This window comes from Panthera pardus, unplaced genomic scaffold (genome assembly GCF_024362965.1).
Source record: "Panthera pardus isolate Hobbes unplaced genomic scaffold, ASM2436296v1 HiC_scaffold_17, whole genome shotgun sequence".
Taxonomy (NCBI): Eukaryota; Metazoa; Chordata; class Mammalia; order Carnivora; family Felidae; genus Panthera; species Panthera pardus.
Genome location: NW_026526732.1, coordinates 73063734 through 73075785, shown reverse-complemented (window position 1 = coordinate 73075785; position 12052 = coordinate 73063734). Strand labels below are relative to the sequence as shown.

The 12052-nt window shown below is 38.9% G+C and overlaps 1 long non-coding RNA gene across 1 annotated transcript; it reads right to left on the bottom strand.

Annotated features, from left to right (window-relative positions):
* Window positions 1-485: 485 nt before the first annotated feature.
* On the bottom strand, window positions 486-1162 carry LOC109263276 (uncharacterized). The gene is made up of 2 exons (XR_002078133.2): window positions 1003-1162; window positions 486-919 (listed from the first exon to the last, which is right to left on the bottom strand). It is a non-coding gene; the product is annotated as an uncharacterized LOC109263276 (long non-coding RNA).
* Between the last annotated feature and the right edge of the window lie 10890 nt (window positions 1163-12052).

Genomic DNA, 12052 nt, shown 5'->3' with positions numbered 1-12052 from the left:
AGGAATGAAGCTGGAAAGAGAGGTCACAGGTAATCATGGAGGCCCTCCAATACCATGCTACAGAATTAGGAATTTGCTAGTTAAGTCAACACATGATCATGAACATCTTCAAAATGGATCAGAGAAAGATATCCACAGTAAGATCAGGAAATAAGGAGCTAAATCAACCAGGTGATACTCCAGATTCATGACTCAGGAAGCTCTTCAGTTAAGAGGAACTTTTCTATTTAGGAAATAAAAAATAGGTAAAAGCTCTTTGCTGTCATTATTTGTTTTTGTAATTTGGAACATTGCTTTCTAATGGGGTGAGAAGACCTAAGGATTAACAAATTAAATCATGGAAAAGAGCTTTGCAAACAATAAAGTCTTTTATTTATTTATTTACCAGTTAACTTCCAGTATTGTCAACATCTAGTGTTATATTAGTTTTAGGTGTACAATATAGCGACTCAAAAATTCTATACATTACTCAGTGCTCATCATGATAAGTGTAATAGAGTCCTATTTATTTCTTTCATCCCAAGTAACATGAAACAATCATTTACATGAGTGGAAGAATAATATAACATTAAGGACATGGAAGAGAAGTATTTTGTTGCATAAAAACTAATAATACTCTTGAGGATAAAGTAAGAGAGGAGGAGAAAGGACGGTGCGCAGGGAGGGAGATGGAGGAAGGGAACAGGGAAGACAGGAGCAAAAAGGAAGATGGGGAAGAAAGGAAGGCACATGGATACAAGTATACCAGGTCCACAGAGAGAGACACAGGGTGGGTAGTGCTTAGGCACACAGCAGGCAAGAACTTCAGAACATCCCTCATTTGTTCACTTTCTCCTGACAACTTCTCTTCTTCCATCGCTGGCACTGTCTCCAAGGTTCTGAGCTGGGCATTTCTCGCTCTTCTCCAAATCAGGAGAACCTAGGGGTTATATTTAGGTCGTAGTTCACATGATAAGACTCTCAACAGCCTATGAACAGATAGCAATCTTAGGAATTGCCTACTTTACAAAAGGCCCCATACATGTATAATTTTACTGCAAAGACATTTCACTTCTCAAAGAGCCTTCATATCTACTATCTCCTTTGAGCTTCCAGTTATGTAGAACAAGCATTCTTACTCTCACTGTGCAGATAGAAGAGGAGAAATGGTTGTAAGGTCTTCCTGAGTGATATCCATTTACCAAAAGACCATCTGTGGCCATTATGATGTCACACTGGTAGAAACGAGGATATGAGAGGATCAGATGTCTGGAGAGTGAGTAGAAACTATCTCAAGTCTTGATAAAAAGCAATAATATTTTAAAATCAATGATTATATAACCTATCCCTGTTTTTTCTTTGGGGGAAAGTACAGTTTATTATAGTGTAAAGGGTATTAGGATAAGTCAAAAGATCTGAATTTTAATAGTAATAATGATATTATTAGCTAATAAAAATAGCTACATTTAGTAAACGTTTATGCCAGACACTGTGTTAAACCCCTTATGTGCTATTTCCATTCCCCTCTACTGCAACTGTATGAGGTCAGCACTGTTTTTTGGTAAATAATAGAGCTAAGGTGTAGGGAACTTAAGTAATTTGGCCAAGTGTTTTAGCTCAGGTTCTATATCACTCAAACTATTTATAACCTCTTTGGGTCTCTTATTTCCTTACAAATTACATTTGTAATTTCTAAGATGACTTGAAAAAGAATGAAGATATAGTTTGTTCACCAAAGGAAGACAGTCTGATACACAATGTCAGGGGTTGCTAAACTTTTTCTGTAAAGAACCAGATATGAAACATTTCCAGCTTTTCAGGCCATACCAGCTCTGTCACAACTCCTCAGCTCTGCCGATGTGGAGCAGAAGCTGTCATAACAACACCCAGGACAAGGGTGGCTGGGTTCCAATCCAAGTTTATTTTGGACCCTGACATCTGAATTTGGTGTAACTGTCACATGTCACAAAGTATTACTGCTCTTTGTTTTTTTCAAGTAGTTAACAATATAACAATTATTCTTAGCTTACAAGCCATACAGGCAGGGTAATTAATTTGGCCTGCAGGGCAGATTTACAGAACTTTACTTTGTGTAAAGATGTCACAGATATCTACGTCCACAGAAAAGTTTTCCTTTTCTGTGCATCTACAAAACAGACATGATTGATAACATTATTTACAGTTGCATCTACAAAACAGACATGATTGATAACATTATTTCTAAACGATCAGGAAGGAAATATTTTTCGAGTAGAAGAAACTATTTCATCTATTCTTAACAATAACCACTGCCTCTGCAGTGCCTTATACTTGTGATATGTGCCATGTTAGAAGGCACTGCTGGAGGGGCGCCTGAGTGGCTCGGTCGGTTAAGCGGCTGACTCTTGGTTTAGACTCAGGTCATGATCTCACCACTCGAGAGATCAAGTCCCAAGGTAGGCTCTGCGCTGACAGCTTGGAGCCTGCTTGGGATTCTCTCTTTCTCCCTCTCTTTCTCTCTGCCCCTCTCATGTGCACATATACTCTCTCTCAAATTAAATAAATAATTTTTTTTTTAAAAGCAAGAATTGCTGGAACACATAAGAGCCTATATATCCTGGGACTAGATGGGGTGGATTCACTAGAGGCTAAGACCAAATTGATCCCAAAACAAGCCCCAGAAAAAGACTTCTAGGTAAAGAAAGCGTTGTTGCTAAATTCAGAAAGAGTTGTGTTTTTTTTTTTTAAATAAAAGCATTAAACAGGCATTTAATTAAATTAATGGTTAGCTTTTTGAGCATCTCTAATTATGGGTCTCATTCTCCTCAAGGTAGTCAGGCTCCTGGCAGCAGCAGACAAAAAGGTTTGGAGGTAATGTCAGTAGAAGTGATCGTGAATATACTGTCCTCAATGATTTTATCTCCATACATAGTCTCCTTGATGATCTCCCAGTCATTAGCACCTCAGATTACAGTATCTGGAAACAAAAATGCCCATCAGCACCCTCTAATCCATGCGCATGCAGGCTCCTGTGCACATGCACATGTTTTGGGAGATGAACTCTTGGCTGGAGTTCATTCATTGTATTGGCTTCATTAATCTCTTGGGCATTCTGGTATGAGAATTCTTTTTGATACCCTGGCCAACGACATTGGTTTGTGGCCATCTACTACTGTACATGTAAATATATTATAGAGGCATTAGATTTAGGATGTCCTATTAGCCTTAAAAACAGGTCTCATTCCTGGAGGGAGTGGCTAACGGGAAGGTATCTCCCCAAGAAAGCGTTCAATGCCAGGGTCTGTCATCTGTGGAAGAAGCAGGAAACAGGAATCTGAATTCTGTCTCATCCCACAGAAGGGTCTTATTTTTCCTGGACCAAGCCCTCTAATGGCCTCATGACTTTGAAGAGGAAGGGTGCCAGGTGAGTGCTCTTGTGGGGTAAACACAAGAATGGAGCCTCAGCAGGAAGGAAGGTCAAGCGTACATTTAGTTCAAGCAGGCCACATCTTTTTTATTTTTTTAAGTTTATTTATTTATTTTGAGAGAGAGAGAGAGAGAGCGAGGATGAGCTGGGGAGGGGCAGAGAGAGAGGGGACCAAGGATCCAAAGCAGGCTCTTTGCCCACAGCAGAGAGCCTGATATGGGGCTTGAACTCACAAACATGAGATTGTTACCTGAGCTGAAGTTGGATGCTCAACTGACTGAGCCACCAAGGCGCCCTCAGCAGGGTACATCTTATAAGCAGATTATGGTACTCTTTGTTACGCTCTTTCTTTCTTTGTTTTATTACCCTGGACTTTGGCAAATTCTGATTTAAATGTTCCAGACTTGCTTTAGGATTGCTGTGAGTTTTAAAAGCAAACGTGTCAAAGCCAAGGTGTTAAAAGGGGAGCAGTGCCCCCCTGAGGCCAGCTCATGGTGGCAGCAGAAACCAATGAGGTGCCCAAGGGACAGTGCAAAGCATCTGTGGAGACTCACCTTCTTGTACCACTCCTGCAAGATTGAGAGTTGGTATAAGATGGGGAAGGTCATTTTCACTTTATAGCCTTCAAAATTTCTAAACTCCTTTGCAGAGAAGCATTCTTATGTAGTAAGTATGAGATGATAGCATGTAGATTAGGCATAGGCTGGAGTCTGTGTGACCTCAAGCAAGTTACTCTACCTCTCTGTGCTTCAGTTTCCTCAAGGGCCAAATATGTATAAGCATACCTTTCTTAAATGACTTATTCAAAGGATTCAATAAGTTAGTATATAAACATACCTACCACGGTGCCTGGCTCATAGTACATCCTCAGTACAAGTTTCTTGGTATTACTGTAGTATCTCTTTTTTTATGTGCCTGATTAAATGGGACAAAATGATCTTCTTCTCTCAGTCTTCTGACTTACTATAAAATTAGTAAACTGTGGTAAAGCTGTGGACATCAGCCCCTAAGATCCTAGCGCCAGGCGAGGCACCGTGAAAACTCCTGAAGAATGTTACAACACGGTTCTTGTTCTCTGAGTGCTTATAAGCAAATGGGAAAGGCTGACGTGTGAGTTTAATGGTGGCCACATGGTGTGATAGCCTTGATGGTGTTGGACAGGGGTCTTTTTAGCCTCGCTCAGGCTCAATTTCCTCTTTTGCAAAATGGGGATTGTAATAGTAACTACCTCATAGGGTTGTTACGAGAACTGAACAGGTTAATACAAGTGAAGTGCTTACAACAGTGCGGATGTGTGGTAGATGCTGGCCGTCAGCATATGTTACCATGAAGCGGTGCGTGGACGATGATGTGCCAACTGGTACAGCAGAGGTCCAAGGAGAGGTCGTTGTATGCTAGAGCAATGACAGAGTCTTCATGAATGCAATAAGGCTTGAACTGAGGATGTGGGTTGGGTGGGACTGGGACAGGCAAAGACAAGTTGAGGAAGGAATAATATTACCAAAAACACGAAGAAGGAAATTGACAGGGACGTTTGTGATTACAGACTGCCGTATTAATTCCTGCATGACAGAACCCTCTTTGAGAATTGCAGTATGTAATAAATGTATTTAAGTGAATATCTTATGACTTGCAAAATGAATATTCAGAAGAAATGAATATCTTCTGACTTGCAAAACAGATTGGGTACTCTGAGTTACTTCTCTCTAAAAGTGATTTATGTCAATTTCTCGGATTCTACAGAATTCTATAGAATTGTTGGTCTGGAACTAGCTTATGCAGTTAAGTAGTTGCAGGGAGAAGTGGAAGAATTTGTAGCTGTAGGATCCTGTTTTGACAGCAGATGGCTCCCTTACATATAGGTAAGAAAAGTGGCATGATGGTCTACATAGGAATCCTTTCCATCATTTGTGTGGTTATCACTTATTGTATATCATTGAGGCTGAATTTGGAAGTAATCCTTCTCAGTGTTTTTTTGTTTGTTTGTTTTTGTATGAAAGATGATATTAAAGCAGCAGGAGGAGCTTCCTTCTTAGGAGCTCTGCTTACCTCTGAGGATAACAACCTGATTATTATTCTTTCTGGGAATGAAAAGTCACACACTTGGCAATACTTATTCCCTTAATTCCCTCATAGAGGTTGTTGTTCAGCCTCAATAGTACCTCACTTATACATGCTGTAGACAGCACAAATTTGGTCTTCCTGCCATTCCAACGTGTTTTAGTGGTAACACTGATCACACACCAGGAAATTTTCATTTCACCCTTTCTTGACATTTAGACTCCACAAACCTCAGCTTCGTCTCACTCAGTATCAGAAGTAATAGCACTACTCTCTCTTTCCACCACGTGGGCCTTGGTAAACACACTTGGTAAACTCAGCCCCATCCTGGTCAGCTTGGCACATTTTCCCATACTATTTCTCCACGTCAGTTTGACCTTTGCTAGTGTCTTTTGCGTGGCATACTGCTGGGGAAAGTACACAAATGGAGCAAATCTGGGTCATTGCAGATTTAAAATAACAGGATTACAGTGTTGGGAGCTTACTTAGGACTCCCCTTTTTTGTGGCTTTCTAAAATGAGGAAACAAGAAAGGTTACCTGGTCCATCAATTCCACCTTTGCCTCCGCAGGCCAGTCTTAGGTCTCCCTTCCCTGCACATACCCTATCGACTCTCTTATTTATTCCATGAGCTGCACCCAGAATGTTTTATATAGGATAGGCTGGGGCAGCAACATACTGGAAGGAGCTGAGGACTTGCCTAGAAGCTATATTCACATAGCACACTCCTCTTTCTACTTAGATGTGTTTATTAAGGAAGTAAGATGAATCTAACGCTCTTGTCTCTAAGCCACCCCTTGTTTCCACTACTGTACTGTGCTCCTTGGCCTCCCTGCCCAACATGGTAATTGTCAAGTTTGTTTCAATGAGGGATGGAGAATATGAGGCTGGAGTGTTGTGGAGCAGAGTATTTCCTCACCACGGCACTCTCTGTTCACACCCTCTCAGTCTTTTCAACCCTTAACCTTCACTGAATCATAAAACTCTTTGAGGATCTGATAAAATCATGACCCCTCTCTCCAAAAAAAATGCCCATGTACACAGCAGTTTGAATATAGTATCAGGTCCATACAGCCTTAGAAGCTCCCTATGCACCTCTGATTAAAACTCTGTCTTAGAAAAAGAGATATTTTTTTCCTTCAGAAACAAAAACAAACAAAAAAAACCAAAAAAACAAAATGGGGCACCTGGGGGGCTCAGTCGGTTAAGCATCCGACTTTGGCTCAGGTCATGATCTCATGGTCTGTGAGTTTGAGCCCCGCATCAGGCTCTGTGCTGACAGCTCAGAGCCTGGAGCCTGTTTCAGATTCTGTGTCTCCCTCTCTCTCTGCCCCTCCCCCGCTCATGCTCTCTCTCTCTCTCTCTCTCTCTCTCTCTCTCTCTCTCTGTCAAAAATAAATAAACATTTTAAAAAAATAAAAAAAAACAAACAAAAACAAAAACACCTAACCATTCTACCTGCTGTGTCACATTCTTTCTTTATGATGTTTTCTTTTCTTTTCTTTTTTTTTTTAACATTTTTTTAAATGTTTTATTTATTTTTGAGACAGAGAGAGAGACAGAGCATGAGCAGGGGAGGGGCAGAGAGAGAGCGAGACACAGAATCCGAAGCAGGATCCAGGCCCCGAGATGTCAGCACAGGGCCAGACGCAGGGCTCGAACTCACGAACCGTGAGATCATGACCTGAGCCGAAGTCGGACACTCAACCGACTGAGCCACCCAGGCGCCCCTGATGTTTTCTTTTCTTACAATAATTGTTAGCACAGGATCTCTTCCAAGGGCTTTCTGTATCTTAAATAACCGGATGATCACAAGGACCATTTGGTCAGTAGGCACTGTTGTACAGATTAGAAAAGTAAGACCCACAGAGTTCAAGTAACTTTTCCAAGTTCATGTCCAAAGCCTTAATCACTCCGCTCTATTTGTATGTTTCTTTTCTAGCATATTCAGCTTGTAGGTTTAAATGAGCAGATGCTATCCGAAAAGGCCATGTATTAATTTCCTAGGGCTGTGGTAATAAATTCACATGAACTGAGTAACTTAAAACAACAGAAATTTATTCTGTCACAGCTTTTAGAGCTCAGAAGTCTAAAGTAAAGGTATCGTCAGGCCCCACTACCTCTGGAAGCTTTAGGAGAAAACCTGTTGCTTGCCTGTTCCATCTTCTGGAGATTGCTGGCATCCCTTGGCTTGTAGCTACATCTCTCTGTGCTCCCTCTTCACATTGCTTTCTCCTCATTGTGTCTGTGTTCTCTTCCCTTGCCTCTCTCTTATAAGGATACTTGGAATGGTGTTTAGGGCCCACCTGGATAATCCAGGAGAATCTCCTCACTGACTCCTCACTCAGGGTCCTTAACTTAATTACATCTGCAAAGACTCTTTTTCCAAATAAGATAACATTGATAGGTTCCAGAGCTAAAAGGCCAAGACTGGATGATAATATATGTAAACAGTTTTTAACTGGGTGAATGACAGCACCTCAAGAACACACATAATAGATTAATTACAGCCTTGAGAGAGGTTTCCAGAGCAGTGTTTCTCAACTGTGGCTACACACTATAACCACTTGGGCATCTTGGAGAAATACCAGTGGAACCTATACCAGACCAGTTGATTCAGAATCTCTGGGAGTGGGGCTTGAACATCAGTACTTTTCCAATGGCCCTCAAATTAATAAAAGATATGCAAAACATATGCACAGGAAACTATAAAATATTATTGAGAGAAATTAAAGAACTAAGTAAATAGAAAAATATTTAATGCTCATCCATTGAAAGACCCAATATTATAAAGAGGTTAAAGATTAATTTATAGATTCTAGTTGATCTATGGAAACCAAAAAATATCTAACCAGTAGTTTCATGAAAATTAACAAAATTACACTAAGTTTTACATGGAAGGGCAAAGAGCTAAAAATAACCAATATAATCTTAAAGAAGAACAATGGTTGTTTTGTTCTTACCAATATCTATTACAGAGCTACAATAATTAATACAGTATGGTATTGTGGCAAGGATGGATAAAAGACTAGAATACAGGTCCATAACAGCACATTTACACCTACTGACTTGTGGTAAAGGAGACACTGCAATATGATGAAGAGGAATGATCTTTTTAAATAAATGGTGTAAGACCAACTGGATATCCATATGGGGTGGGGGTGAGGGTAGGGAAGAATATTTGCTTCTACTTCACACCAATGACCAAAATCAGTTCTCAGTATAGCAGAGATCTAAATGAGAAAGGCAAAACAGTAAAGCTTCTAAAAGGCAACTTAAAATATCTTCAAGTGGTAGGTAGACTTTGGTGGTAGGTAAGCTTTTTCTTAAATAGAACATAAAATGTATTAACTGTAGAGAAAAAGATTGATAAATTAACCTCATTAAACCTAAATGTTTTGAAATTGACTGTTGTACCTGCTACCAACTTCTTATGATAGATTTTTCAGTTCATATTCTATTTTTATTTTCCAAATTCCTCACCCTCCTCTGCCTTCTCTCTTTCAGACTTTGTTCTCATCACAAAGATCCTACCCTGATCCTACCTTTTCTCATAATTTATTCTTCATTTCCTTGTTTGGGGAATTTCTGTAATGTTAAAGGGTTTCTAATCTGTTCTTCTGAGCCAAATAACTTTGTTATTACCACATTAAAAATTTGGATTTACTAGTGACAAGAAAATTGTGGTATATCCATACAATGAAATATTAATCAGTAAGAAGTGGGAATGAACTATTGATGTACACAATGACATGGATGAATCTCAAGACACTTATGCTATCTGAAAAAAAATAGAAAAGCAAAAAATACATATTGTATGATTCCATTTATATAAACATCTAGAAAATGCAAACTAATCTATTGAGACAGAAAGCAGATAAATGGTTGCCTGGGATGGAAGCATAAGGGAGGAATGAAAGGGAGATTACACTGAGACAGGAGGGAACTTGGGGCAGAGGGGCTGATGATATGTTCATTATCTTGATTGTGCTTATGGTTACCTGGTTACATACAATTTATTGTACCGGAAGTCTTCAGCAATTCTAATATTGGTTAAAAAATTACAAGTGTCAGTAAATTATGACATTTTTGGTATTTTAAGTCATGTTTATTACTCCATCAACAACATAGCTGATCTATTTTTTAAAGTGTCTAATACACAAGTGTATCGTTCTCCATTAGAATCAAAGACAGAATTTGTATATAATGCTAAAAAGATGGGGGATTCCTTGCTGGATATGGTATTTTTCTATTAGTTACTTTTTCAAAGTGTGTGTCTCTGGACCACTTGAACTAGAATAGCCTGGAGTGTTTGTCAAAATGCAAATTCCCATACCAGGAATAGCAGGGAGCTTCCTTAACCAAAAAAAAAAAAAGGGAGGGGGTATTTATTTCCAGCAAATACTACAATTAATGTGATAATATAAGCATTTCTCTGAAAATGATGGAGCTCGGTATTACCAATACTACACTTCAACATCTAACCAGAAGGCCAAATTAGAATAGTAAAAGATGAAAAGACAAGAAAGTAATGGAATAACTGATGGTACCTTACTTTCAGACTTACTACAAGCCTATAGTAAACAAGACAGTGTGGTATTGGTCAAAGAATAGACAGATCAATGGAATAGAATAGAGATACCAGCAATATTGATCCGCACAAATGTAGTCAGCTGATCTTTGACCAAAGGAGCAAGTACAATTCAAAGGAGAAAGGATAATCTTTTCAACAAATGTGCTGGAATAACTGGACATCCAGAAACATAAAAACAAGCCAACAAATACAAACCTTAAACCTGTCACAAAATTAACTCAAAATGGATCATAGACCTAACTGTACAAAACTGTAAGACCTCCTTGAGGATAACATAGGAAAAAAAAAAAACAAACAATCTGCGTGCCCTTGGGTTTGGCCATCACTTTCTAAATAAACCATCAAAAGCACAATCCATGAAAGAAAAAATTGGTAAGTTGGACTTAATTAAAATTAAGAACTCTATTCTGCAAAAGAGCTGATTAAGAGCATGTAAAGACAACCATAGACTGGGACAGTCTTTGCAAAACACATGTATGATAAAAAACAACAACAACAACAACAACAACTATTTCTCAAAATACACAAAGAATTCTTGAAACTCAACAGCAAGAAAACAAACAACTTGATTTTTATTTAAAATTTATTTATTTTTGATAGAGACCGTGCATGAGAGGGAGAGGGGCAGAGAGAGGGAGGGAAAAAGAGAATCCCAAGCAGGCTCCAAGCTGTCAGTGCAGAGCCCAACTTGGGGCTTGATCTCACGAACTGAGAGATCATGACTTGAGGCAAAACCAAGAGTCAGATGCTTAACTGAGCCACCCAGGTGTCCCAAACAACTCAATTTTTTAAATGGACACAAAATATGAATAGACACCTCACAAAAACAGATATCCAGATAACAAACAACATTTGAAAAGATGTTTAACATATAGTCATTAAGGAGTTGCAAAATGAAAGCAGTGAGATACTATTACACACCTTTTAGAATGGGGAACATCCAAAATATTGACAATATCAAGTGCATGTGAAAATGTGGAGCACATGGAACTCTCATTCATTGCTGGTGAGAATGCAAAACGGTACAGCAACCTTGGAAGATAGTATGGCAGGTGTTTTTTTGAAAATTAAACATAGTCTTATGAGTCCGTAATTTCACTCTTTAGTATTTACCTAAAGGAGTGGAAATTCTTTTTTTTTCAAATTTTTAGTTAAATTCTAGTTAGTTAACATACAATGCAATATTGGTTTCAGGAGTAGAATTCAGTGATTCCTCACTTACATAAAATACCCAGTGCTCATCAGAACAAGTGCCCTCCTTAATGCCCATCACCCATCTAGCCCATTCCCCAACCACTTCTCTCCATCAACCCTCAGTTTGTTCTCTGTCTTTAAGAGTCTTTTATGATTTATTTCCCTCTCTCTCTTTTCACCCCACTTCGCATATGTTCATCTCTTTTGTTTCTTAAATGCCACATATAAGTGAAATTATATGGTAGTCTTTCTCTGACTGACTTATTTCACTTAGTGTAAGTAATCCCTTTTGAGTTAATTCTAGCTCCATCCATTCATGGCAAATGGCAAGATTTCATTCTTTTTGATGGCCGAATAATATTCCACTATGTATATATACCACATATTCTTTATTCATCAGTCAATGGACATTTCGGCTCTTTCCATAGTTTTGTTATTGTTGATAATGCTGCCACCAACATTGGGATGCACATATCCCTTCACATCTGTATTTTTGTGTCCTTTGGGTAAATACATAATAGTGCAATTGCTGGATCATAGGGTGGTTCTGTTTTTAGTTTCTTGAGGAAACTCCATACTGTTCTTCAGAGTGGCTGTACCAGTTTGTATTCCCACCAACAGTGCAGGAGGGAACTGTTTTATATCTTCATGGTCAAATGCAGTAGCCACTAGCCACATGTGGTAGGGAAACTGAGGAATTGAATTTTAAATTTCATCTAATTTTAACTAATTTAAATGTAAACAGATCATATGGCTGGTGGCTACCATTCTGGACAGTGCAGGTCTAATGATGAAGAGGCCAGATCAAGAAGGAACTTG